Source organism: Phyllobates terribilis, unplaced genomic scaffold (assembly GCF_046119375.1).
Source record: "Phyllobates terribilis strain yellow unplaced genomic scaffold, ASM4611937v1 Scaffold_5__5_contigs__length_657084704, whole genome shotgun sequence".
In the NCBI taxonomy this organism is placed as follows: domain Eukaryota; kingdom Metazoa; phylum Chordata; class Amphibia; order Anura; family Dendrobatidae; genus Phyllobates; species Phyllobates terribilis.
Genome location: NW_027362765.1, coordinates 326,525,477 through 326,553,118, shown reverse-complemented (window position 1 = coordinate 326,553,118; position 27,642 = coordinate 326,525,477). Strand labels below are relative to the sequence as shown.

Genomic DNA, 27,642 nt, shown 5'->3' with positions numbered 1-27,642 from the left:
AGTCAGGCTGGGGTGCTAGGGTTGCCTGTTGATTGTGCGAGCTTTTGTATGTGTGAAGGGGGCGACCGAATTGAGGGCTGCAGCTGTTGTGTAATATAAAGCAGCAGCAGCATCTGTATCATGTAAGGAGCTTATGTCTGTAAGAGGGAGAAGGAATTCAGAGAGTGAGTGTAGGTCGAGGTGTTTGAGATTTCTGCAAGGGTATGCAAGTTTGTGGAGTGGGATTGTGCACCTGGATAGGAGAGGGAAGAGAATGTGAATACGTTGTGGTCAGATAGAGGGAGAGGTGATTTGGAGAGGTTAGACAGGGAGGTGAAGATGAAGTTCAGTGTGTGGCCATCTTTGTGAGTGGCTGTGGAAGACCATTGAGCAAGGCTGAAGGAGGAAGTGAGGGATAGAAGCTTAGAGACAGATGAGTGGGAAGTGTCAATGGGGATGTTGAAGTAGCCCATGATGATAGTGGGGATGTCAGCGGAAAGGAAGTTAAGCAGCCAGGTGGTGAAGTGGTCGAAGAAAATGGTGGCTGGCCTTGGGGGGCGGTAAATCACAGCCAGTTGGAGGTTGGAGGGGGAGTAGATGCGCACACAGTGTGCCTTGAAAGAGGGGAAAGTAACAGAGGGCGACAGTGGAATTGAGGAGAAAGAGCAGTTATCTGACAGGAGGATACCAACTCCTCTGCCATGCTTGCCGCTGGAGCGGGGCGTGTGGGAAAGATGGAATCCACCATAGGAAAGTGCAGCTGGAGAAGCTGTGTTAGAGGGGGTGAGCCAGGTTTCTGTGATGCCGAGGCAGGAGAGTTTTAGTAATGAAAAGATCATGGATGTAGGAAAGTTTGTTGCAGATGGAGCGAGCATTCCATAGAGATCCTGTTAGTGCGACTGGGGAAGCAGGGGGCTGGGCGGATGGGTATAAGGTTAGAGAGGTTACAGAAATTTGTGGTAGGTTATGGATAAGAGGTAGAAGTGACTGCGGGGATGTGGTGAGGAGGGGCAGGGTTTGGTGAGATATCGCCAGTAGTGAGGAGGAGCGGAGGAGCAGAGAAAGTGTTAGCAGGTGGGAGCAGGAGAGACCATGAGGTATATGAATTTAAATGCTAAATTCTCAGGAATGCAGCAACAGATAGACGATATAAACGTGTTAATGGATTGGTTAATGGTTAATGGAGGTACTCAAATACCTGCATAACTAAATATGATGTTTGGTGGTGGTGGTTGATCTTTATGGTCAGATTCTATTTAAAATCTTCTGTGTGGAAGGTTAAAATGCAAATTATTCACTGGTTGTATTGTGTAAACTTCTGCTATTATTGGAGAAAATAGAAGAAAAATGAAAAAGATAACTTTAAACCTCACAAGATCAGTAACTAAGTCTCCTAGACATAATTTAGCATGAATACAAGTTAACATCAGCATATAGTCACGTAAAAAATAGGATCTAGCAGTATTTTATGTCCAAAGTATATATTCAGTATAAAAGGTTAAAAAAGTATAACTGTGCATAAAATAAAAAGCAATAACAAATTATATCAAGCAAAAAAATTTCAAAGGGTGACTTTTACTCCAATGGAGATGTGAATGTCAAATATTTATTACTACAGGATAAGTTTATACATGTCTTAGGCTAAGTGCCCACGATGCAGAAATGCTCCGGATTTTTTCCTGAGCATTTCTGCATCTCCCTGGCAGAAAAAAACGCATGCGGATTGTACATGCGGATTGTACATGTGGATTGTACATGCAGATTGTACATGCGGATTGTACATGCGGATTGTACATGCGGATTGTACATGTGTTTTTCCTGCCAGGGACATGCGGATGTGAAGCGTTCTTCACATGCATTTCCACATGCGGTTTGTCAAGCGATTTTAGCATCACTTGGAAAGTGCTTGACAACTTGGTCACACTATATAAATCCATGCAAACGGCATGGATTTATATAGTGTGGCCAAGTTAGTTAAAAAAAAGAATAAAAGTGGTAAAAAATAAAAAAAAACATTATACTCACCTTCCGATGGCCCCCGGTCTCCTTATCCAATGCATCTGGTCTTCCCGTTGTCTAGCGGTTGTGTAAAAGGACCTTCCATGGTGTCATTTAGTCATGTGACAGGTCACGTGACCACGAGCTGCCAGGGAGCCAGGATGCATCACTATGGAGACCGGGGGCCATCAGAAGGTGAAGAGAATGTATATTTTTTATTTAAATTCTTTTTTTTTTTTACGGGTACTATGGTACCCAGGTCTGGATGAGAGTCTCCTCTTCTCCAAACCCGGGTACCATCCGCACATTGAACCACATGATATCCGCATGTGCACATGTAGTCATGCGGATATTAAGCGTTTCAATGCAAGTCAATGGCGGCGAAAATGCCGCGATTCCGCAAAATAATTGATAGTGCTGCATATTTTTCCGCAATGATAATCCGCAGCGGAAATTTCCGCAGCATGTGCACAGCACATGCGGATTATCATTGGGGAACATAGCAGACCTTCTACCACGCGGTTTTTAAGCGTTTCTGCAGCAGAATTGCCGTTGCAGAAACGCTTTAAAAACTCATCGTGGACACACAGCCTTACAAATCCCAGGTTTTACAGATTTTTTTGTTTTACCATGCTACAAAATGGCCCTAGGATATCTGACAACAGAGTCATTACAATAGGTTTGGAGATATGAGTTGTGCATTTAAGAGATTTTGTTTGTGCTGCTACCTAATGGGTGATGACTGACATATATTGTGCGGCTAAGATGTTAGGAGGTTAGGAGGATTATAATGGTCCAAAAGACCATGATCCATAAGAAATAACTGTAAGGCTTGAAGTATGGTCTAATAGTAATAGTTGTCAACCATACTCTTTGAATTTAATTGGCATATGATAGCCTTCTTTATTTAATGTCTAGACTTTATTTAAGTCTTCAGTCACTCTATGTAACCACAGATTTCTGAATAGTGACAGCATACGGTGAACACACTGTCTCGATTATTGCTGGAAAGAGCGGGCAGTCACATGCCCCATGTATGCAATTTGCGTACATGCAGTCATGTGCCGAATAGTCTCATCTGCTTCGCTTAATAGAAGTGAATTGAGAGAAGCTTAACGTGTCTAGTCGGCTCGTGACGGCAAGTATGCAACCGCTCACTCGCATCGCCAATTCCTGGAAATGGAGACATCTTGTACGCTGTTTCAAAAGCCTGGCGTCTGCAGACTTGCAGAGCGACTGCAAACTTTGCTCTGAAGCATGGATAACCCTTTTAGGTAGAATTACTTGAGAATAGCCCTCCCTCGAAGCTACACTGGACTGAAACATTCCTGATGATATCCATGGAGGACTACATGATAACTGATTGATATTGTAAGAATATTGTGTCTATTGTCTCTTGCAATGTCAGAGCAGTAAATCATTGAGCAGTTTACATGAAAGTGTCTTCTGGAAAGGTGGTGACGTCACTGCCTGTTTTTTTCGATCTGGGAGTATTGCCAGTTGCAGAGGATATAAATGTCTCTGACATTTATTTGTAATAGACACGAGGATGTGGATGATGCAGCTTTACTTAATTCTTCCACTGTGATGAAGAAGTGAACAGTACAGTAGACACAAGGGAGAGACGGCTTGTTCTTTCAGGCGTGGTAAGTCTACATCCAAACAGCAGATATCACAGAATTTGTAGATTGTATTCACTATAGCGTTACAATCGATGTGAATAGTAGTTGTAGAGTAATAACTTAATTTGCTTGTCATTTGATGATTTTAAATTATTTCTTCTTGCGAATGTTCTAAAAAATATGAATCTGTTTTAGCCTGGTTATGCAGCAAACCTGTTGCAAAACTGTGGCTTCCTGATCTCCATAATCACTTTTTTTAGCTTGTATAACTTGGAACAAGTCTATTACTTTTATATAACCATATAAATGCAGAGATGTTCATTGTAATTCCAACAAAATGTATGAGAACCTCACATCATCCATGGACTTACATGGGGTGTGGTGTGTCCTGATGTCTTCTACAGGTCTGGATCTGTTTGTTATAGCTTAAAGGAACCTGTCTTGTGGTTTATGCTGCCCAAACCGCACTAGTTGATTGACAGGTCTCTCACTATGGGAGAGACCTTTCAGTCATCTGTAGGAACGTTGGGAAGAGATGACCAAGGGTGGATCCTCGTTTACGGCTATGGTCCCCAGTAAGATGTTTAAATAATGTTTTCTCTGAAACCCCAGCTTCTTTCAGAGAAATATATATCTAGCTGTAATTGTGCAGCCACACCCTGATTTATGTTGTTCATGGTTTGGACAGCATTAATCAGATGACAGGTTGCCTTTTATTTATTCAAGCTCTATAGAATCAGAATAGTCTTTTTGGTGTTTGGATTTAGGTACATGGTACCCAACAAAAATGTTATAAGCCCTAAGAAAGAATGTACAGCTCCATTGAAGCATGGGCCCTCTTTTGCTTTATGAGACGTACTGCATCTAATGTGATTGGATCCTAACATTTTTTTCATCAAACACTTTTTAGATAGATTTCTGGATACTGTATGTTCTTTCTTAGATGGCTAACTTTTTAAAAGGGCAGTGAGGGTGTGTGACCACTTAGCATAGAGTGATGTAAGATACAGTAGTATACTCCTTTAACCATAAATAGGTTGTACTAGGTGGTTGAGTACTGTAGGTACCCATTGAGGCATGGCAAAAGGAAATAGTTGTGGCCACACAGTAAACTTGGTGGTCACAAATGTCACACATGGGGCAACAGGTTGACTTGAGCAGTGGAAAGTAGGTGGCACTTGTGACACTTATGACAATATGTCAAGGCTATGCACAGCACCTTCATCACCAGCCTGCCATAATCTCTGTTAAAATTTCAGCAGCTCACCTCACACTCTCGTTAATTGCAGTGGTGACATTTAGGGAACAAACTGGGCAATTATCCCCTAAAAGGCCCTGAGGCTGGGGCATAACAATCTCGTTCGCAGAGGGTAAGCCACGGGCTTCCTGCTTCGCTATACCTACACAAGCCACCATCCTATCAGATGTTGGTATGCCCATCATAGGCCTCACATGATATCACTTGATTGCACCACACTAACCACTGCGCTGGCTATGGAGCAGGAAAAGCATGCTGATCATTACTGGGGCAGGGACAAGTGAGACAAAACATAATTTTAATGTCTATGTGAAGAGCGCCAGAATGCCAGCACAATATTGGAGCCATGATAGGCAACATTATTAGTGTATATGGTCAATTGGATGACATTATTACTATACTATATCAGAATGGTAGACATTATTTCTGTATAGGGCCAAATGGTTAACATAATTGTATGGGGTCAATTGAGAGATATTATTACTATATGGTGGGCAGAACAGGTGACACTATTACTCCACAATGGGGGACATTAATAATATTACCCATTATGGCTTGTAGATTATTAATTTATGGACCACAATTTGGGACATCCCAACTGTATTGAGGCTTAAAAAGTGGAAACTAATATTGTATTGTGCTACAGGGGAGGAGAGCATTACTGATGTATTTGAGCATAAAGCAAGACTCTCCTATAGTACTGGGGCGATGAAAGGTGACATAAGCATTAATTCTGTACTGAAGTCACAGAAAGGGACATTTATTTTGTGAAGGGGGTCACAAAGGGAAACATCACTACTGTACTTTATTTTTGAGAATACTGCTACAGTGGAGGGAACAAAAGGGAAGTAATGTTACTCTATAGGGCACCATGAAGCATGGTGTAGCTTTTCTTCTTAATCTGGCACAATGTAGAAGTTGGGGGAAAATGGAACGGGTGCTCTAGAAGTGATCAGCGATAGATATTTGTGTGTTTCTTCCTGCAGAGACAAATGGAGGCTTGTACAAGTCAGAGCGGTCTGCACAAGATGAAGAGGAAAAATTAAAATGAACAACTTCAATTGGAGACATTACTAGTTAATGACTGGATTTACCTGTACTATATACGTTTATATTTACATGTTCTAGTCTTCTCATACGCATGCTCACCACTTCATATAGTAACATCCTATGTGGTATCTGAGCACACTTATCAGCAACATTGAATGTCACCAGCAAAGCTGCTGTTTGGCTAACTGTGCTGTGCGAATCTGTGAGTCCAGGCGGTCTACCCATTTTATTGGAGTTTCCCAGATGCAGAGGTGGAAATATGGTATAAAGTCATAATATTAGCTAGCACCAGTACTTTGTTTGCAGAACACAGTACAACATGAAACATACGCTGTAACAAGTAATCAGTTGTTTTTTTCCAGTGCGATAGGGTCAAGAGTAACCCATACCAACGAATAATGGGTTGGCCACTTTCACTTGTTGCTGCAGCTTTTCTCACAAACTGACTAGCATTTCTATCTGTAAAACAATTGCTGTTTGAGGGTGATGTGACCAGACCTGTCCATCAGCCTTCTCTAATAGTAAAACTCACATGGGAAATCTGCTTTCCTATTGGAGAAGGCTGATGGACAGGTCTGGTCTCATCACCCTACTTGAGTTTATCCTTGTTTTGCATGCTGTAAACTACATTCAGTTAAGTAAAGGATTACCATTTGGTGAGTGCTATAACTTCTTCTCTCTACCTGGATTATTGCAGATTACACAACTACAGTATTTAGAAACCAGGGATTGTGGTTTATCTCATTAAATTCATGAATATTAAGGAAATCAGTGAGTAGTGCTTACCTCCTCTCCCTTTATTAGAATGTGTTAAACCTACGTTCTGTATCCTGTTTACTTGGTTAAAATGTATTGTAAGGAACCAGCTCTCAGTTAGATGCTGGTGCACAAACAAGGATCCAGTTCATTGGTTCAAAACAAATGTGTGGTTTATTACATTAAGTCCTTAAGGACCATGGGTTTTTCCGTTTTTGCATTTCTGTTTCTTGCTCTCCTTTTTCCCAGAGTCATAACTTCTTTATTTTTCCTCATTATGGCCATGTGAGGGCTTATTTTTTGCAGGACAATTTGTAGTTTTGAGTGATACCATTGATTTTACCATATAGTGCACTGGAAAACGGGGAAAAAAATCCGAGTACAGTGAAATTGCAAAAAGTGCAATTCCACAATAATTGTTTTTTTTTTACCATGTTCACTAAATGATAAAACTGACCTGCCATTATGATTCTCCAGGTCATTATGAGTTCGTAGATACCAAACATGTATAGTTTTTCTTTATTTAACTGGTGAAAAAAAAATCCAAAGTGTTTCAAAAAAAAGAAGAAAAACTGGCGACATTTTTTGAGACCCGTAGCGTCACCATTTGTCAGGATCTTGAGCTGAGTGAGGGCTTATTTTTTGCACACCAAGCAGATGTTTTTATTGATACCATTTTGGGGTAGATACGATGTTTTGATCTCCCGTTATAGGATTTCATTGCAATGCAGTGGCAACCAAAAAAAACGTAATTCTGGTGTTTGTTTTTTTTTTCACATTACGCCGTTTACCAATCAGATTAATTATTTTTTTATTTTAATAGATCAGGCGATTCTTAACGCGATGATACCAAATATGTGTATTTTTTTTATTTTATTTAATTTATTTTGAATTTTGAATGGGGCAAAAGAGGAGTGATTTGAACTTTTATATTTTTTAAAATTTTTTAAATATTTTTAAAAACTGTCTTTGTTACTTTTTACTTTGTTCAGTTCTCCATGGGTGACTAGAAGCTGCAATCTTCTGATTGCTTTTGTTACACACAGCAGGGCTGCAGCTCTGCTATGTGTAGCAAAAAAGCTCATCTGCTATGATGGCGCTCATAGCAGTTCGGCAATGACAACCACAGGGGTCTCCTGCAGAACCCAGGTTGTCATGCCAGCCCATCAGTGCCCAGCGATCATGTGACAGAGGTGCCAAAAGGTGGAGCTAAGATGCGCATCTGGTTTCTGCGAGTTAATTGCCGCTGTCAGAGTTTGACAGTGGCATTTAACTAGTTAAAAAAATAATTACAGTGAACTAGGAGAGAAGCTGAAGGCCAGGACCTCCAAGGTGGTGTTTTCATAAATACTGCCGGTGCCACAAGTGTCACTAGAAAGACAGCAAGAGCTTAGGGAGATAAATAAGTGGCTTAGAAATTGGTGCAGGAAGGGTTTGGGTTCGTGGAGAACTGGGCAGACTTAGCTGTCGGCTACAGGCTCTACGGTAGGGACGGGCTGCATCTCACTGGGGAGGGTGCAGCTACAGTACAGACCAAAAGTTTGGACACACCTTCTCATTTAAAGATTTTTCTGTATTGTCATGACTATGAAAATTGTACATTCACACCGAAGGCATCAAAACTATGAATTAACACATGTGGAATTATATACTTAACAAAAAAGTGTGAAACAACTGAAAATATGTCTTATATTCTAGGTTCTTCAAAGTAGCCACCTTTTGCTTTGATGACTGCTTTGCACACTCTTGGCATTCTCTTGATGAGCTTCAAGAGGTAGTCACCGGAAATGGTGTTCCAACAATCTTGAAGGAGTTCCCAGAGATGCTTAGCACTTGTTGGCCCTTTTGCCTTCACTCTGCGGTTCAGCTCACCCCAAACCATCTCGATTGGGTCCTGGTCTGGTGACTGTGGAGGCCAAGTCATCTGGCGTAGCACCCCATCACTCTCCTTTTTGGTCAAATAGCCCTTACACAGCCTGGAGGTGTGTTTGGGGTCATTGTCCTGTTGAAAAATAAATGATGGTCCAACTAAACGCAAACCGGATGGAATAGCATGCCGCTGCAAGATGCTGTGGTAGCCCTGCTAGTTCAGTATGCCTTCAATTTTGAATAAATCCCAAACAGTGTCACCAGCAAAGCATCCCCACACCATTAGTGTTGAGCCACCCCCGTAGTGTTCGAGTTCGGTTCGGTTCGTCGAACACCCGTGTGTTCGCCGAACTGTTCGTCGAACTGTTCGTCGAACACCTTCGAACACCGTTAAAACCAATGGCAGGCAAACAAAAACACATAGAAACACATAGAAAACACCTTCAAAGGTGTCCAGAAGCTGACAAACTGCTCAGAAGACATAACTAACACATGGAAAAGTGACAAGTACATATAGTCATGCGAAAAGAAAAGAGGTGGAGGAGTAAAAGGAGGGGGAGACACAGATATAGGCATGTCATGCCCTTCTAAAATCCAAAAAGTGAGAAGCCGACACGGCCAGTCCGTTCCTGCCCGTGCCACCTCCGTGTCGCCGGGTTTGTGCCAGAGCCGCGGTGGACCCTGACGGCCAGCCCCCCTCTCCCAATACTGGTGCCTGTCCGCTGGTGGGTCGAGCGAGCCCCCCTGTGGTGGAGGCAGCTCTAAGCTTTTTAATTTAAATTGTCTCTCTAATTTGAATGAATACACTTTAAATCCATTTACAAGGATCTATTGGAGGGCAAGTCTCATGCCAGCAGCCGCGTAATTCCAGCTCCAGTAGCGTCCACTAAAGCTGCTGCAGTTAAAAAGCTTTTATAAGGATCGAGCTCGGCTGTCCACCGCAAGGCATCCTACTGCCAGTCCCAGCCCCTATGCCTTGGGGTGCCTCCTGATGCTCTTCACTGAGTATCCCGTGGTCCCGAAGCATTTCCTTTGAAAAAATGAAGTGTCCAAACTGCAGGTGGTGTAGCTTGCTTAACAGCCGGGATAATCCGCTGACTAGCAGACCCTGCTACTAGGCACAAAGTATTTCCTGGGCTAGATGAAGTTAAAAATTTGTAATTAGATACTCTCGTTGGATGCTGAGAAAGCATTCCATAGAGTCTCCTGGCACGCCATATATGATTCTCTTAAAAAGCTTGGGGTAGGGGTCTAGGGGACCCTTTTATAGCCAAAATCACGGCCCTGTATCGCAATACGTCACCTAGGCTGAAGATAAATGGAACTGTAGCACCCTGAGGGCTCGGTTGCTACAGAGGTATTGCACCTCACCCAGAGGTGTGATATCTCACTCTCAGGTAAGGATGTAGTGTGGATCAGGACCCGACACCTGCATGCATTACACCACATTGCCGTGGGGCAGGGCGACCAATATGCCCCTGAGATGGGCACGACAGTCCCTGTCCCTGGCTGGAGTGGGGGGAAGGAGCACTGAGGAAGGGGAACCCTGTAGTGCAGGAGCAGGGAGGAAGCAGTTCCTGGGTGCATTGAGAAGGGAGTATAAAAGGTGGGCACCATCTTAGTTCAGTGCAGAGAAGTCTGAGCAGAAGTGGCAGGGAGCAGGGGCTCTGCATGAGCTCTGCTCCGGAGGCGGGCCTAGTAACAGAGGCCCAGGCCTGGAAGAGGGAGAAGGAAGGAAGAGGAGCGGAGAAGGCTCCAGGAACGAGGAACGTAGGGATCTCAGGGGTGCGGACGGGCGAGTCGCCACCGCACGCCAGAATCCACCTGCGGGAAGGGGTCAGGCCAAAGGGGGAGACCGGTCCCCGAAACTAGTGGAGGCAGGAAACGACCCTCAGCTAGAAACAGGAGGCTGTGACATTTTATGTGGCGCAGCCCCTCGCTACACCCGCTAGGAAGGCACCACATAGGGTCAGGGAAACTGGCGCCAAGTTTACCAAGAGGAGGCCCGAGGCAGCCGGACAGAAGGGTTGGTAAGAAAGGCCAGACAAAGGACACACAAAGGGGGTCCTGTGAAGCGCTCCAAAGTTATCTGGGAGTTGTCTGAGCCCCTCACCTGGTGAGCACAGTACGACGTGGGCAGCCGTTACCAGCAGATGTGGTCTGGATAATAAGAACTGTGAGTAAAGGCCCTGGACTGCATCACTGACTCCGTGTCATTACTGCTGCTGCCCTGCACCATCACCCCCATCCTCCGCATACACTGCCCTGAGGCTATACTCCTCCCGTGGGGAGTTATGCTACGCTCTGCTGCACCCACAACACCAGCCTCAGCGGTCTGCCCTGGAACAACGGTTCACTCTGACCGCAATCCACGGGTGGCGTAGTCGGACATTTAAACATCAAAACCACATAAATAGTTCCGCCACTGGTTTGACCGCCCTGAGCCACGGAACCGGGTTGCCGCCACGGAGACTACAACCACCAGCATCCACCAAAAAGGGTCCGGCTCCGGGTGTCCCAAGGCCCAGGGGGCGCGTCAGAACATTTTCATCACCTTTCACAATCACCAATGGGACAAGGCAGGGATGTTCTCTGTCCCTTCTCTTATACATCCTAGTGACGGAGCACCTGCTCTCATCAATTCGCCATAACCCCAATATTAGGTGGATTGAGGTGGGAGGCACCGAGTACAAGTGCTCTCTATTTGCTGATGATGTCCTAGTATATATCACTCAATCACATATATCCATCCATGCTGTTATGGCTGAAATAGATCACTTTGTTACATGGTCAAATTTTAAAATCAATGCAGCGAAGTCTGAGGCCCTCGATGTCTCCCTCCCCAAATCCATATAGGATTCCATCCAGTCCAACTTTCCCTTTGCCTGGCCCTCACAGGGTATCAAATACTTAGGAATTCCTATTCATAGAGACCTCTCCCATCTATGTTATCTTAATTTTGGGCCCTTTATTGAACAACTCCATACAGACCACGGTTGGCAAGTTAGAACTGTAAGATTCACTACGTGAACCACTGGTGTTTTGTGGAAAAGCACATGTACACTGCGTTCCAAATTATTATGCAAAAAGTGTTTAGGAGTGATAAGGGAAGAATTTGTTTGTTTGTCAGTTAAACTCATTGATGGTGATGTGTGTCAGGGCTCTTTATATCACTGTAAGCAATTGCAGACACCAGTGCTAATTAGTTTGTCAGGTGTGTCCAATGAAAGGCAAGACTACTTAAGAAGGCTCTCTCACATTATTCAGCAGCCTACATTTTCTGCCAAAATGGGAAAGAAAAAGGATGTGTCGCTGCTGAGAAGCAACAAATTGTGGAGTGTTTAGGTCAAGGCATGACTACAATCAACATTGTGCGATGATCAGGATGAAGTGTCTTGGCAATCAAGAAGTATGTAGCTGATTCACAGTACACACGTGTGCGTGCTGATAAGGGCAAATTGAGGACTCTTTCCTCCAGGCAATTACGTCAGGTTGAAAGAGCAGCGGCAAAAAAGCCTTGTCATAGCAGCAGACAAGTTTTTGAAGCTGCTTGTGCCTCCAACGTCCCCCGAACAACAAGATGGTTTGCAGCTGTGCATACGCCATCCTGTCGACCTCCTCTATCCACTTCACACAAGCAGAAACGGCTCCAGTGGGCCAAACATTACATGAAGACTGATTTCAAAACTGTTTTGTTCACGGATGAGTGCCGTGCAGTGCTCGATGGTCCAGATGAATGGAGTGGAGGATGGCTGGTTGATGGACACCCCACGCAAACACGGCTACAGCGCCAACAAGGAGGAGGTGGAGTAATGTTTTGGGCTGGAATCATGGGGAGAGAGATTGTCGGCCCCTTTAGGATCCCTGAAGGCGCTAAAGATGAACTCCATAATGTATGTGGATTTTCTCAAACAGCACTTCCTGCCATGGTTCAAGAAGAAGAACCGTGTATTTCACAGCAAGATCATTTTTCTGCATGATAATGCACCATCTCATGCTGCACATAAAACATCTGCATCTCTGGCTGATATGGACATAAAAGGGGACAAACTTATGGTGTGACCCCCATGCTCCCCTGACCTCTACCCCATTCAGAACCTTTGGAGCATCATTAAAAGGAGTGTCTATGATGGCGGGAGGCAGTTCACTTCTAAGCAACAGCTCTGGGAGGGTATTCTGTCCTCATGCAAAACAATTGAAGCAGAAACCATCCAAAACCTGACAAATTCAATGGACGAGAGAGTTCAGAAGCTCCTTTCGAACAAGGGGTCCTATGTGAAAATGTAACATCACCTAGAATAAAGTTTTGAGTTGAAAACTGTTTGATTTCAGTTTCTAACAACCTGCTAATGCTTATAATTTCAAAAATGACCAATTTTTTGGTCTTTATTAAAATGAAAAGGTTGATCGAAAAGTTTGGGGGATCTAAGAGTGTGGCAACCCAGTAGTCATGATTACTTCGAATTCTGACAATATGAGGGTCATGCTGCAGGTAGTGCAGCAAGAAGGCACTTATGTGTCTTGCGCATCTCGGAGCCCCAAAATTATTTTCCGGGCTAGATGCAGCTAAAAATTATTTTTAATTTTAAATCTGGTGGAGCTTATTATAGATGGCCTAATAGGATCAGTGCTGCACACTGCTACAAAGCCCAAATTATTTTCCAGTCAAGATACAGATAAACATGATTAGTAATTTGAAAGCTTAAAACGGTTGGTAGGGTGATTTTAAACAATCATCAAGCTTTTACTCTCCCCAGGATGACACAGGGGTAGAAAAGTCGTTTCGGATCCATGATTTGTTCATCTTTATGAACGTGAGTCTGTCTACATTATCAGTGGAGAGCCGCGTGCGCTTATCTGTCAGCACACCACCAGCAGCGCTGAACACACGTTCAGACAGAACGCTGGCTGCGGGGCATGACAAGATCTCCAAGGCGTAAGTGGCTAGCTCCGGCCATTTATCCAGATTGGAAGCCCAAAAAGAGCAAGGGTCCAGTGACACAGTCGTGGCTTCAATGTTTACTTGGAGATACTCCTGTACCATCGTCTCTAGGCGTTGACTATGTGTCAGACTTCTTGTCTCCTGTGGCCTTGCAAAGGATGGGCTAAAAAAGTGGTGAAATGATTCCGCAAAATTGATGTTACCACCAGATACTGTGGTTCTGTTACGGTTTGAGTGCTGAACACTTGACGGTCCCACGGTTGGCAAGTTGGAACTGTGAGATTCACTACGTGCACCACTGGTATTTTGTGGAAAAGCACATGTAAGATTCTGCAACAGTCTCTGCTGATACTCCTGCATGCGTGCATCCCTTTCTATGGCAGGAATAATTTCTGCAAATTTACTTTTGTACCGGGGATCTAACAGTGTGGCAACCCAGTAGTCAGGATTATTTCTAATTCTCACAATTCGAGGGTCATGTTGCAGGTAGTGCAGCAAGATGGCACTCATGTGTGTTGCGCATCCAGGAGCACCAAGTCCCTGTTGTGTTGGTGGCGAGGTAACAATCATGCTTCCTTCCTCTGTCCTCTCCCCCCAACCTCGCACAATAGAAATGTGATCAAGGTCTCCCTCATCTGATGAGTCTTCCATCAGTTCGTCCTCCACTTCTTCCTGGGCTCCTGCACCTTCCTCACTAGTTTGGCTGCTACCATGCGCCCTGGTAAAACCATCTCCCCCACCCTCACATGCCTGCCGCCTTGGTGCTGCCGACCGTCTGGACCTTGCAGATGTTAGCCCTTCCGCATACAACTCCTCCTCCTCTACTTCCTCCACCTCCTCTTGTGCCACCACCTGACTCCGAATTCTGTTTAACATGTGCTCCAGCATGTAAATCACCGGAATAGTCATGCTGATAATGGCATCGTTAGCACTAAACATCTTCGTCGCCATTTAAAAACTGTGCAGAAGGGTGCATAGGTCCCTGATCTGAGACCACTCCTCCAGCGTGATTTGCCCCACCTCTGAATCTCGTTGGCCCAGGCTATACGTCAGAACGTATTGCACCAGGGCTTGTCGGTGCTGCCACAGTCGCTGCAACATGTGCAGAGTTGAATTCCAACGGGTAGGCACATCGCATTTTAGCCGGTGAAGTGGCAGGCCCAACGACTTCTGTAGAGATGTAAGTTGCTGAGCTGCGGGATGCGAACGGCGGAAGTGAGCACACAGCGACCGTGCCCTCTGCAGAAGGCCATCTAGTCTGGGATAGTGGGCTAAAAATTGCTGGACAACCAGGTTCAACACGTGAGCCATACAAGGCACGTGTGTGACATTGCCCCGGCGAAGGGCCGCACCCAGGTTTGCAGCATTGTCGCACACGGCCTTCCCTGGTTTCAGGTCCAGTGGAGACAACCATTCATGAAATTGGTTCTCCAGAGCTGACCACAACTCCTCAGCTGTGTGACTCACATTTCCCAGACATTTCAATGTAAAAACCGCCTGATGACGTTGAGCCCTACTGCCAGCATAGTAAGGAGGTGTGCAGGATCCCTTCTGCGCAGTTAGAAAGCTTGTGGCATGACCAGACAGGCTTTGGGTGCAGGTGGAAGACCGAGAGGAGGTTGAGGAGGCAGAAGCAATGGAGGAACTTTGACATAAAGAGGATTGACGCACAACTCGTGGGGACGGCAAGACTTGGACAGCAGCCCCTTGTCCTGCTGTCACCATAGTTACCCAGTGCCCAGTCAGCGACATGTAACGCCCCTGTCCATGCCTACTCGTCCAAGTGTCTGTGGTGAAATGCACCCTGTCACACACAGAGTTTCTCAAAGAAGCGGTGATGTTGTGTGCGACATGCTGGTGGAGCGCAGGCACACCTTTCTTTGAGAAGTAGTGCCGACTGGGCATCTGGTACTGGGGCACTGCGACGGACATAAGGTCTCGAAAATCCTCTGTGTCCACCAGGCGGAAAGGCAGCATTTCTGTAGCCAAGAGCTTGCAGATGGTGAAATTCAACCTCTTAGCTTTCTCATGGCTAGGAGGAAATGGTCTTTTACTTGTCCACATCTGAGGGACCGAGGGCTGGCTATTGTGCTTAGACGGGGTTGATAAGGGTGTCCCCGGCAAACTGCCGGTCTGTGAGGAAGATGCAGGCGGACATGTTAGGTTGCCTTGATCCAAAGGTGGTGCTATCGATGTCGGACAGCTCTCAACACCAGCTGCTGTTACCACCTCCAAAGAAAATGATGACCTGCCAATCACACTGGCTGTTGCGGGTAAAGAGGTGGCAGGTCTGCGCCCCAAAACAGGTGTGACTGCTGTCCCCCCAGTCACAGAGGATGAAGAGGCCGCGGATGCACAAGATATGGCAGACGGTGGTTGGCCTGGCCGGCTAGGCCGCATTGTAGCACACTGAGCTTCCCACTGCAACTTATGCTTCATGTCCATGTGCCGGTTCATGCATGAAGTACTCAAACTATGTATTTTTTGGCCTCTACTTAGCTTTTGCTGACAAATGTTACAGATAACACGAGTTGGGTCATCTTTATCGATCTGAAAAAATGCCCAGGCTATGCAAGGCTTAGCACCCATGCGACCTGAAGAGCCACCACGACTTGTGGTGAGAGGCAGAGTTGTGTTTGAGAATGCAGTTGTTGACGTGCTTCCAGTACTACGTCTCTGTCCAGGAAGGCGCAACCTGACCTCGTCGTCACTAGCATCTTCCTCCACCTCCTCTGCTGACCTCATCTCTTGGCTGACTGTGGGTTGACAGTAAGTGGGATCTCCAACCTCATCATCATCACCCTGTGTGTTATCACACCCGTCGTCCTCAGAGCCAACCTGTTCCTGCCCTGACAAAAAACTAAAGTTGTCGCTCCAATCAGGTATTTGAGTCTCATCATCGTCTTCCTCATTGTCTCCACCAACAGGAGTTACAGTTTGGGAATGAGGGTCTACATTATGGTCAGAACCTTCTGCGTCTGGTCCTGGATCCGACTCATAAAGATTCTGGGCATCAGTGCAGATCATTTCCTCGTCTGGATTCACAGAAGCGCTGGAGTCGACCTCTGATTCCCAGGCTATAGTATGAGTAAACAGCTCTGCAGACTCAACCATCTGTTCTACCTCATACTCAGACGGGCAGCTGGAGATTTGGGAGCTGTGAGGAAGCAAGTGCGATTTGGGTGACACCTTTGAGGACTGGAGTATTTGTGATGTTGAAGTTGATGTGGAGGAGAGCCCACTTAAAGGAGCACTTGATATCCGTTGAAGCACCTGCTGTTTTTGTGCCTCATCTGGAATTTGTAGCGATTGGCGTGGCCGTAAGAAAGGGATCTTATCACATTGTCCGCTAAAATAAGTAGACATTTTAGTTTGGCTGGAAGATGGTCTTTCTTCTGCAGATGTTACTGTTGCTTTAACACCTACCCCACGGACACAACCTTTTTTCCCCTTCCCAACACGCCTATTCCCCTTTCCACCAGCAGCAGGCCTTTTTCCACTAATTTTGGTGGTTAACTAATTCACAACTCTGGAGTTGTTTGCACAAAAAAACAATGGATGGTAACCGAGCAGGGCTGAGTGGCCAAACTGTGGTATTAGGCCAAAACTATTGGCTGGGTTAGATGCAGAAAAAAATATATTCAGTTTGCAACCTGATGGAGGTCAGTATAGATGGACTAATAGAGAAAGTCCGACACACTGCTACAAGGCCAAATATTTTTTCAGAGGTAGATGCAGAAAAAAATTATATTCAGTTTGCAACCTGATGGAGGTCTGTATAGATGGATCAATAGAACAAGACCCACACACAGCTAGAAGCCCAATATTTTTTCAGAGGTAGATGCAGAAAAAAATATATTCAGTTTGCAACCTGATGGAGGTCAGTATAGATGGACTAATACAACAAGTCCCACACACAGCTAGAAGCCCAATATTTTTTCAGAGGTAGATGCAGAAAAAAATATATTCAGTTTGCAACCTGATGGAGGTCAGTATAGATGGACTAATACAACAAGTCCCACACACAGCTAGAAGCCCAAATATTTTTTCAGAGGTAGATGCAGAAAAAAATATATTCAGTTTGCAACCTGATGGAGGTCAGTATAGATGGACTAATACAACAAGTCCCACACACAGCTAGAAGCCCAAATATTTTTTCAGAGGTACTGTAGATGCAGATACAAATTATTTTTAATTTGCAACCTGATGGAGGTCAGTATAGATGGACTAATACAACAAGTCCCACACACAGCTAAAAGCCCAAATATTTTTTCAGAGGTAGATGCAGAAAAAAATATATTCAGTTTGCAACCTGATGGAGGTCAGTATAGATGGACTAATACAACAAGTCCCACACACAGCTAGAAGCCCAAATATTTTTTCAGAGGTACTGTAGATGCAGATACAAATTATTTTTAATTTGCAACCTGATGGAGGTCAGTATAGATGGACTAATACAACAAGTCCCACACACAGCTAGAAGCCCAAATATTTTTTCAGAGGTAGATGCAGAAAAAAATATATTCAGTTTGCAACCTGATGGAGGTCAGTATAGATGGACTAATACAACAAGTCCCACACACAGCTAGAAGCCCAAATATTTTTTCAGAGGTACTGTAGATGCAGATACAAATTATTTTTAATTTGCAACCTGATGGAGGTCAGTATAGATGGACTAATAGAGAAAGTCCGACACACTGCTAGAAGGCCAAATATTTTTTCAGAGCTAGATGCAGAAAAAAATTATATTCAGTTTGCAACCTGATGGAGGTCAGTATAGATGGATTAATAGAACAAGACCCACACACAGCTAGAAGCCCAAATATTTTTTCAGAGGTAGATGCAGAAAAAAATATATTCAGTTTGCAACCTGATGGAGGTCAGTATAGATGGACTAATACAACAAGTCCCACACACAGCTAGAAGCCCAAATATTTTTTCAGAGGTACTGTAGATGCAGATAAAAATTATTTTTAATTTGCAACCTGATGGAGGTCAGTATAGATGGACTAATAGAATGATGCTATGCCCAAAAGATTTTACTTCACTAGGTGCAGTAAAAAAATTGGTATTCTATACACAGGTGGTATATCTTGCAGCACAGATAGGCTACTCCACTGACTAACACACTCTGCAATAGGCCAAAAAGGATTAGCTTTGCTAGATTCAGCCAAATGCTGTGAAAAAAACTTGCACAGCACTGGCACAGACCTGCCTGGCAAAAACTGATAGGAACTGATGTAACCTAGTCCTGAAAAGGACTCCAATTACAATTAGTCTTTACTCCCACAACCTATCTATTTAAGAGCACAGACCTCCCTGATAAAAGTCGTAGGAAATGCTGTAACCTAGTCCTTAAAAGGACTGCAATCACAACTATTCCCTACTCCCAAGCTATCTGTATATTTGTGCGAAAATTGGCTTGAAATTAACAAGGTATAGCGCACACAGCAACAGCGGTGCCGTCTAACACGCAGCTGCAGCAGTGAGAAAATGGTGGCGACGGGGAAAATGGCTTGGTCTTATAGGGCAAGGACATGTGACATACACTGCCAATGACACATGCCCTTGCTTGTGTGAAAAAAAGCACTTCGCTCCGTGTGTGCGCTGCTGATAGGCTGACAGATTGCACCTCCCCACTGCAAATGCGGGAAAGAGAAAAAAAAATGGAGATCTTCATTGTTCCTGCAGAGATCCATCCCCTGCCCCTCCCCCCACCCCGCTGTACACTCAAACTGCGTATTAACATTAATTTTCATCATTACAGAGAAAAAATCCAGTTATGATTTTGGTGCACGAACAGTTATCGAACATAACCTCGAACAGCCGAATTTTTATCAAATTGTTCGTGTTCGCCGAACGGCTCGAACACCGCCCAAAACAGCTCGAATATGAGATTGGCGAACAGTTCGAGTAGAAAAACGCTCATCTCTACACACCATCACACCTCCTCCTCCATGCTTCACGGTGGGAACCAGGCATGTAGAGTCCATCCGTTCACCTTTTCTGCATCGCACAAAGACACGGTGGTTGGAACCAAAGATCTCAAATTTGGACTCATCAGACCAAAGCACAGATTTCCACTGGTCTAATGTCCATTCCTTCTGTTCTTTGGCCCAAACAAGTCTCTTCTGCTTGTTGCCTGTCCTTAGCAGTGGTTTCCTAGCAGCTATTTTACCATGAAGGCCTGCTGCACAAAGTCTCCTCTTAACAGTTGTTGAAGAGATGTGTCTGCTGCTAGAACTCTGTGTGGCATTGACCTGGTCTCTAATCTGAGCTGCTGTTAACCTGCGATTTCTGAGGCTGGTGACTCAGATAAACTTATCCTCAGAAGCAGAGGTGACTCTTGGTCTTCCTTTCCTGGGGCGGTCCTCTGTGAGCCAGTTTCTTTGTAGCGCTTGATGGTTTTTGCAACTGCACTTGAGGACACTTTCAAAGTTTTCCCAATTTTTCGCACTGACTGACCTTCATTTCTTAAAGTAATGATGGCCACTCGTTTTTCTTTACTTAGCTGCTTTTTTCTTGCCATAATACAAATTCTAACAGTCTATGCAGTAGGACTATCAGCTGTGCATTCACCAGACTTCTGCACAACACAACTGATGGTCCCAACCCCATTTATAAGGCAAGAAATCCCACTTATTAAACCTGACAGGGCACACCTGTGAAGTGAAAACCATTTCCGGTGACTACCTCTTGAAGCTCATCAAGAGAATGCCAAAAGTGTGCAAAGCAGTCAACAAAGCAAAAGGTGGCTACTTTGAAGAACCTAGAATATAAGACATATTTTCAGTTGTTTCATACTTTTTTGTTAAGTATATAATTCCACGTGTGTTAATTCATAGTTTTGATGCCTTCAGTGTGAATGTACAATTTTCAAAGTCATGAAAATACAAAAAAATCTTTAAATGAGAAGGTGTGTCCAAACTTTTGGTCTGTACCGTATGTCGGGGAAAAAAATGGTCAAATGGATGGAGGAGCTTTTAAACTAGGATATGGGGGGAGGGAGGATAGTCGTGCTAATAAGGGGATAGATAAAGTAGACAGAGAGAGTGAGACAGTAGGGGATAGTGAGGATCTAGGGGGGCTGGGATACGCAAGGAAAGTAGGAAGTTGAATAGGAGTAACAAATGTGCTAATAGTATTAAATGTCTGCTGGCAAATGCAAGAAGTCTCGCAAACAAAATTAATGAACTGGAGACTCTTATGTCGGTCACAGAATACGATGTGGTGGGCATTACGTAAACCTCGATGGAAGAAAGCAATGACTGGGTGACAAGCATAGAGGGATATACTACATTTGAAAGAACAGGAAAGATAAAAATGGGGTGTGTATTTTCATAAGATCCAACTTAAAACATGTGCTCAATTACAACATTGAGGGAAGCTGCGACAATGTAGAGTCAGTGTGGGTAAATGTACATGGGGATGGCAATAATGGAAAGCTGCTAATTGGAGTTTGTTACAAGCCTCCTAATATAGCTGAACTGGTAGAGGACGAAATGCTGGAACAAATTAATCCCTTAACGACTGCCGTAACGCAATTTCAGGGTGGCAGTTAAGGGTACTTATTCCTGTTTAACAGCGCTGAGGAATAACAATGTAGCGCCCCCAGCATTGGAAAACCTCTGGGGCCTCAGCTACCGGGGGTACCTGAGACCCTGGCGAACATATTAGGGCCGTTTTTTTATGGTCCCCGATCATGTGATCGCCGTTATTCAGTGAATAACGGCGATCATGAAAAAAAAGTGTGCCCGTGGTTGCAATGATTTCTCTCTCCTCTGACATGATATACATATCAGAGGAGAGAGAAATGAAACACCCCAGAGCCTTCCCAGTGCTTCCACCATCCCCTGGATCTCCTAATCTGTCCCCTATTCCTCCGTCATGGCGGGCACATGTACAGTGTGCCCCCTGAGATCTTCCGGTCGGTACCCGGCAGCAATAGGGAATTTTCCCTATTAGTTCCTGGTGATAAACCCTATCACAGTGATCAAAAGAAAAAAAAATCCCACTTTGTCACTCCCTTAGTTAGGTCTATTCTTTGCAGTTAGGGTTGGGGTTAGGGTTTAGGATTAGGGGTAGTGGTAGGGTTAGGGGTAGGATTAGTGGTAGGATTAGGGTTGTGTTGGGGTTAGGGTAGAAGTTATGGTTGTGTTGGGGCTAGGGTTGTGTTAGGTTTCGGGTAGGGTTAGGGTTGTGTTAGGGCTAAGGCTGTGTTAGGTTTAGGATTGTGCTCGGGTTCAGGTTGGGGCTAGGGTTGTGTTGGGGTTGGGATTTTTTCAAAGCGAAAGAAAAAAAAATAATGACGATATGACGACTAGTGTTGAGCGCAAGTGCTCCGTACTTGAGTTTGCATTGGTACTTGGGTATGTACTAAGTATCGCGGGTAACATGCTCGAGTCTCCGCCCCACTTGTTTCATGGCTGTTATATAACAACAAAAACACACAGGGATTGCCATACACAGGAAATCCCCACTTGAGCACCCGCGATAATCGGTGCATACCCGAGCACCCGATGCAAACTCAAGAAGCGATTACTTGCGCTCAACACTAATGACAACATATTCAATATGATGACCTAATGTTACCAAATTCTGTGTCGTACCTCTGGGTCTAAAATGCTCATTATGCCCCTTGATAAAATCCTTGAGGTGTGTAGTTTCCAAAATGGGGTACTTGTGGGGGTTTTCCACTGTTTAGGCTCATCAGGAGCTCTCCAAACACGACATGGCATCTGCTAATTAGGCCAGCAAATTTTACATTCAAAAAGTCAAACAATGCTCCTTCCCTTCCTAGCCATGCCGTGCGCCAGTGTTTTTCCCAATATATGGGGTATAAGCGTACTCGCGTAAACGTAAATTGCACAATTCTCGGGCTCCATTTTCTCCTCTTACCCTTTTGAAAATAAAAAAATTGGGGCTAAAGGATCATTTTTGTTGAAACAGTTTGATTTTTTATTTTCACGTCTTTACATTATAAACTTATGTGAAGCACCTGGGGATTCAAGGTGCTCACCACACATCTAGATTATTTCCTTGAGGGGTCTTGTTTCCAAAATGGTGTCACTTGGGGGGGGGGGGGGGTTCCTCTGTTTAGGCACATAAGGAGCTCTCCAAACGCGACATGGCGTCCGCTCTAGATTCCAGCCCATTTTGCGTTCAAAAAGTCAAACGGTGCTCCTTCTCTTCCAAGTCCTGCCGTGCCAAACAGTGGTTTTCCCCCACATATGGGGTATCGGCATGCTCAGGAGAAATTGCACAACAAGTTTTGTGGTCCATTTTTTCTTGTTACCTCTGCAAAAATATAAAATTGGAGTCTGAAGTAGTGTTGAGCCACCCCCGTAGTGTTCGAGTTCGGTTCGGTTCGTCGAACACCCGTGTGTTCGCCGAACTGTTCGTCGAACTGTTCATCGAACACCGTTAAAACCAATGGCAGGCAAACAAAAACACATAGAAACACATAGAAAACACCTTCAAAGGTGTCCAAAAGCTGACAAACTGCTCAGAAGACACAACTAACACATGGAAAAGTGACAAGTACATATAGTCTTGCAAAAAGAAAAGAGGTGGAGGAGTAAAAGGAGGGGGAGACACAGATATAGGCATGTCATGCCCTTCTAAAATCCAAAAAGTGAGAAGCCGACACGTTCAGTCCGCTCCTGCCCGTGCCACCTCCGTGTCGCCGGGTTTGTGCCAGAGCCGCGGTGAACCCTGACGGCCAGCCCCCCTCTCCCAATACTGGTGCCTGTCCGCTGGTGGGTCGAGCGAGCCCCCCTGTGGTGGAGGCAGCTCTAAGCTTTTTAATTTAAATTGTCTCTCTAATTTGAATGAATACACTTTAAATCCATTTACAAGGATCTATTGGAGGGCAAGTCTCATGCCAGCAGCCGCGTAATTCCAGCTCCAGTAGCATCCACTAAAGCTGCTGCAGTTAAAAAGCTTTTATAAGGATCGAGCTCGGCTGTCCACCGCAAGGCATCCTACTGCCAGTCCCAGCCCCTATGCCTTGGGGTGCCTCCTGATGCTCTTTACTGAGTATCCCGTGGTCCCGAAGCATTTCCTTTGAAAAAATTAAGTGTCCAAACTACAGGTGGTGTAGCTTGCTTAACAGCCGGGATAATCCGCTGACTAGCAGACACTGCTACTAGGCACAAAGTATTCCCTGGGCTAGATGCAGTTAAAAATTAGTAATTAGATACTCTCGTTGGATGCTGAGAAAGCATTCCATAGAGTCTCCTGGCACGCGATATATTATTCTCTTAAAAAGCTTGGGGTAGGGGTCTAGGGGACCCTTTTATAGCCAAAATCACGGCCCTGTATCACAATACGTCACCTAGGCTGAAGATAAATGGAACTGTAGCACCCTGAGGGCTCGGTTGCTACAGAGGTATTGCACCTCACCCAGAGGTGTGATATCTCACTCTCAGGTAAGGATGGAGTGTGGATCAGGACCCGACACCTGCATGCATTACACCACATTGCCGTGGGGCAGGGCGACCAATATGCCTCTGAGATGGGCACGACAGTCCCTGTCCCTGGCTGGAGTGGGGGGAGGGAACACTGAGGAAGGGGAACCCTGTAGTGCAGGAGCAGGAAGGAAGCAGTTCCTGGGTGCATTGAGAAGGGAGTATAAAAGGTGGGCACCATCTTAGTTCAGTGCAGAGAAGTCTGAGCAGAAGTGGCAGGGAGCAGGGGCTCTGCATGAGCTCTGCTCCGGAGGCGGGCCTAGTAACAGAGGCCCAGGCCTGGAAGAGGGAGAAGGAAGGAAGAGGAGCGGAGAAGGCTCCAGGAACGAGGAATGAAGGGATCCCAGGGGTGCGGACGGGCGAGTCACCACCGCACGCCCGAATCCACCTGCGTGGAGGGGTCAGGCCAAAGGGGGAGACCGGTCCCCGAAACTAGTGGAGGCAGGAAACGACCCTCAGCTAGAAACCGGAGGCTGTGACATTTTATGTGGCGCAGCCCCTCGCTACACCCGCTAGGAAGGCACCACATAAGGTCAGGGAAACTGGAACCAAGTTTACCAAGAGGAGGCCCGAGGAAGCCGGACAGAAGGGTTGGTAAGAAAGGCCAGACAAAGGACACACAAAGGGGGTCCTGTGAAGCGCTCCAAAGTTATCTGGGAGTTGTCTGAGCCCCTCACCTGGTGAGCACAGTACGACCACCATCACCATCACCCCCACCTCCGCATACACTGCCCTGAGGCTATACTCCTCCCGTGGGGAGTTATGCTACGCTCTGCTGCACCCACAACACCAGCCTCAGCGGTCTGCCCTGCAGTGGCGGTTCACTCTGACCGCAATCCACGGGTGGCGTAGTCGGACATTTAAACATCAAAACCACATAAATAGTTCCGCCACTGGTTTGACCACCCTGAGCCACGGAACCGGGTCGCCGCCACGAAGACTACAACCACCAGCATCCACCAAAAAGGGTCCGGCTTCGGGTGTCCCAAGGCCCAGGGGGTGCATCAGAACATTTTCATCACCTTTCACAATCACCACTGGGACAAGGCAGGGATGTCCTCTGTCCCCTCTCTTATACATCCTAGTGACGGAGCACCTGCTCTCATCAATTCGCCATAACCCCAATATTAGGTGGATTGAGGTGGGAGGCACCGAGTACAAGTGCTCTCTATTTGCTGATGATGTCCTAGTATATATCACTCAATCACATATATCAATCCATGCTGTTATGGCTGAAATAGATCACTTTGTTACATGGTCAAATTTTAAAATCAATGCAGCGAAGTCTGAGGCCCTCGATGTCTCCCTCCCCAAATCCATATAGGATTCCATCCAGTCCAACTTTCCCTTTGCCTGGCCCTCACAGGGTATCAAATACTTAGGAATTCCTATTCATAGAGACCTCTCCCATCTATGTTATCTTAATTTTGGGCCCTTTATTGAACAACTCCATACAGACCACGGTTGGCAAGTTAGAACTGTAAGATTCACTACGTGAACCACTGGTGTTTTGTGGAAAAGCACATGTACACTGTGTTCCAAATTATTATGCAAAAAGTGTTTAGGAGTGATAAGGGAAGAATTTGTTTGTTTGTCAGTTAAACTCATTAATGGTGATGTGTGTCAGGGCTCTTTATATCACTGTAAGCAATTGCAGACACCTGTGCTAATTAGTTTGGCAGGTGTGTCCAATGAAAGGCAAGACTACTTAAGAAGGCTGTCTCACATTATTAAGCAGCCTACATTTTCTGCCAAAATGGGAAAGAAAAAGGATGTGTCGGCTGCTGAGAAGCAACAAATTGTGGAGTGTTTAGGTCAAGGCATGACTACAATCAACATTGTGCGATGATCAGGATGAAGTGTCTTGGCAATCAAGAAGTATGTAGCTGATTCACAGTACACACGTGTGCGTGCTGATAAGGGCAAATTGAGGACTCTTTCCTACAGGCAATTACGTCAGGTTAAAAGAGCAGCGGCAAAAAAGCCTTGTCATAGCAGCAGACAAGCTGCTGGTGCCTCCAACGTCCCCCGAACAACAAGATGCAGGGTCCTTCAGAGGTTTGCGGCTGTGCATACGCCATCCTGTCGACCTCCTCTATCCACTTCACACAAGCAGAAACGGCTCCAGTGGGCCAAACATTACATGAAGACTGATTTCAAAACTGTTTTGTTCACGGATGAGTGCCGTGCAGCGCTCGATGGTCCAGATGGATGGAGTGGAGGATGGCTGGTTGATGGACACCCCACGCAAACACGGCTACAGCGCCAACAAGGAGGAGGTGGAGTAATGTTTTGGGCTGGAATCATGGGGAGAGAGATTGTCGGCCCCTTTAGGATCCCTGAAGGCGCTAAAGATGAGCTCCATAATGTATGTGGATTTTCTCAAACAGCACTTCCTGCCATGGTTCAAGAAGAAGAACCGTGTTTTTCACAGCAAGATCATTTTTTTGCATGATAATGCACCATCTCATGCTGCACATAAAACATCTGCATCTCTGGCTGATATGAGCATAAAAGGGGACAAACTTATGGTGTGACCCCCATGCTCCCCTGACCTCTACCCCATTCAGAACCTCTGGAGCATCATCAAAAGGAGTGTCTATGATGGCGGGAGGCAGTTCACATCTAAGCAACAGCTCTGGGAGGGTATTCTGTCCTCATGCAAAACAATTGAAGCAGAAACCATCCAAAACCTGACAAATTCAATGGACGAGAGAGTTCAGAAGCTCCTTTCGAACAAGGGGTCCTATGTGAAAATGTAACATCACCTAGAATAAAGTTTTGAGTTGAAAACTGTTTGATTTCAGTTTGTAATAACCTGCTAATGCTTATAATTTCAAAAATGACCATTTTTTTGGTCTTTATTAAAATGAAAAGGTTGATCGAAAAGTTTGGGGGATCTAAGAGTGTGGCAACCCAGTAGTCATGATTACTTCGAATTCTGACAATATGAGGGTCATGTTGCAGGTAGTGCAGCAAGAAGGCACTTATGTGTCTTGCGCATCTCGGAGCCCCAAAATTATTTTCCGGGCTAGATGCAGCTAAAAATTATTATTAATTTTAAATCTGGTGGAGCTTAGTATAGATGGCCTAATAGGATCAGTGCTGCACACTGCTACAAAGCCCAAATTATTTTCCAGTCAAGATACAGATAAACATGATTAGTAATTTTAAATCTGGTGGAGCTTATTATAGATGGCCTAATAGAATCAGTGCTGCACACTGCTACAAAGCCCAAATTATTTTACAGCCAAGATACAGATAAACATGATTAGTAATTTGAAAGCTTAAAACGGTTGGTAGGGTGATTTTAACCAATCATCAAGCTTTTACTCTCCCCAGGATGACACAGGGGTAGAAAAGTCATTTCGGATCCATGATTTGTTCATCTTTATGAACGTGAGTCTGTCTACATTATCAGTGGAGAGCCGCGTGCGCTTATCTGTCAGCACACCACCAGCAGCGCTGAACACACGTTCAGACAGAACGCTGGCTGCGGGGCATGACAAGATCTCCAAGGCGTAAGTGGCTAGCTCCGGCCATTTATCCAGATTGGAAGCCCAAAAAGAGCAAGGGTCCAGTGACACAGTCATGGCTTCAATGTTTACTTGGAGATACTCCTGTACCATCGTCTCTAGGCGTTGACTATGTGTCATGCTTCTTGTCTCCTGTGGCCTTGCAAAGGATGGGCTAAAAAAG

At 45.2% G+C, this 27,642-nt stretch overlaps 1 protein-coding gene across 4 annotated transcripts in view; it reads left to right on the top strand.

Moving 5' to 3' along the window:
- Positions 1-3,188: 3,188 nt before the first annotated feature.
- LOC141271151 (uncharacterized) overlaps positions 3,189-27,642 on the top strand; it is a 200,711-nt gene continuing 176,257 nt past the window's right edge. Inside the window, exon 1 of one of the 4 annotated variants that reach the window (XM_073681256.1) lies at positions 3,189-3,623. The gene's annotated coding sequence lies outside the window, so the exon portion shown is untranslated. The remainder of the gene's footprint in view (positions 3,624-27,642) is intronic. The other 3 variants (XM_073681253.1, XM_073681255.1, XM_073681254.1) reach the window with 3 other exon arrangements.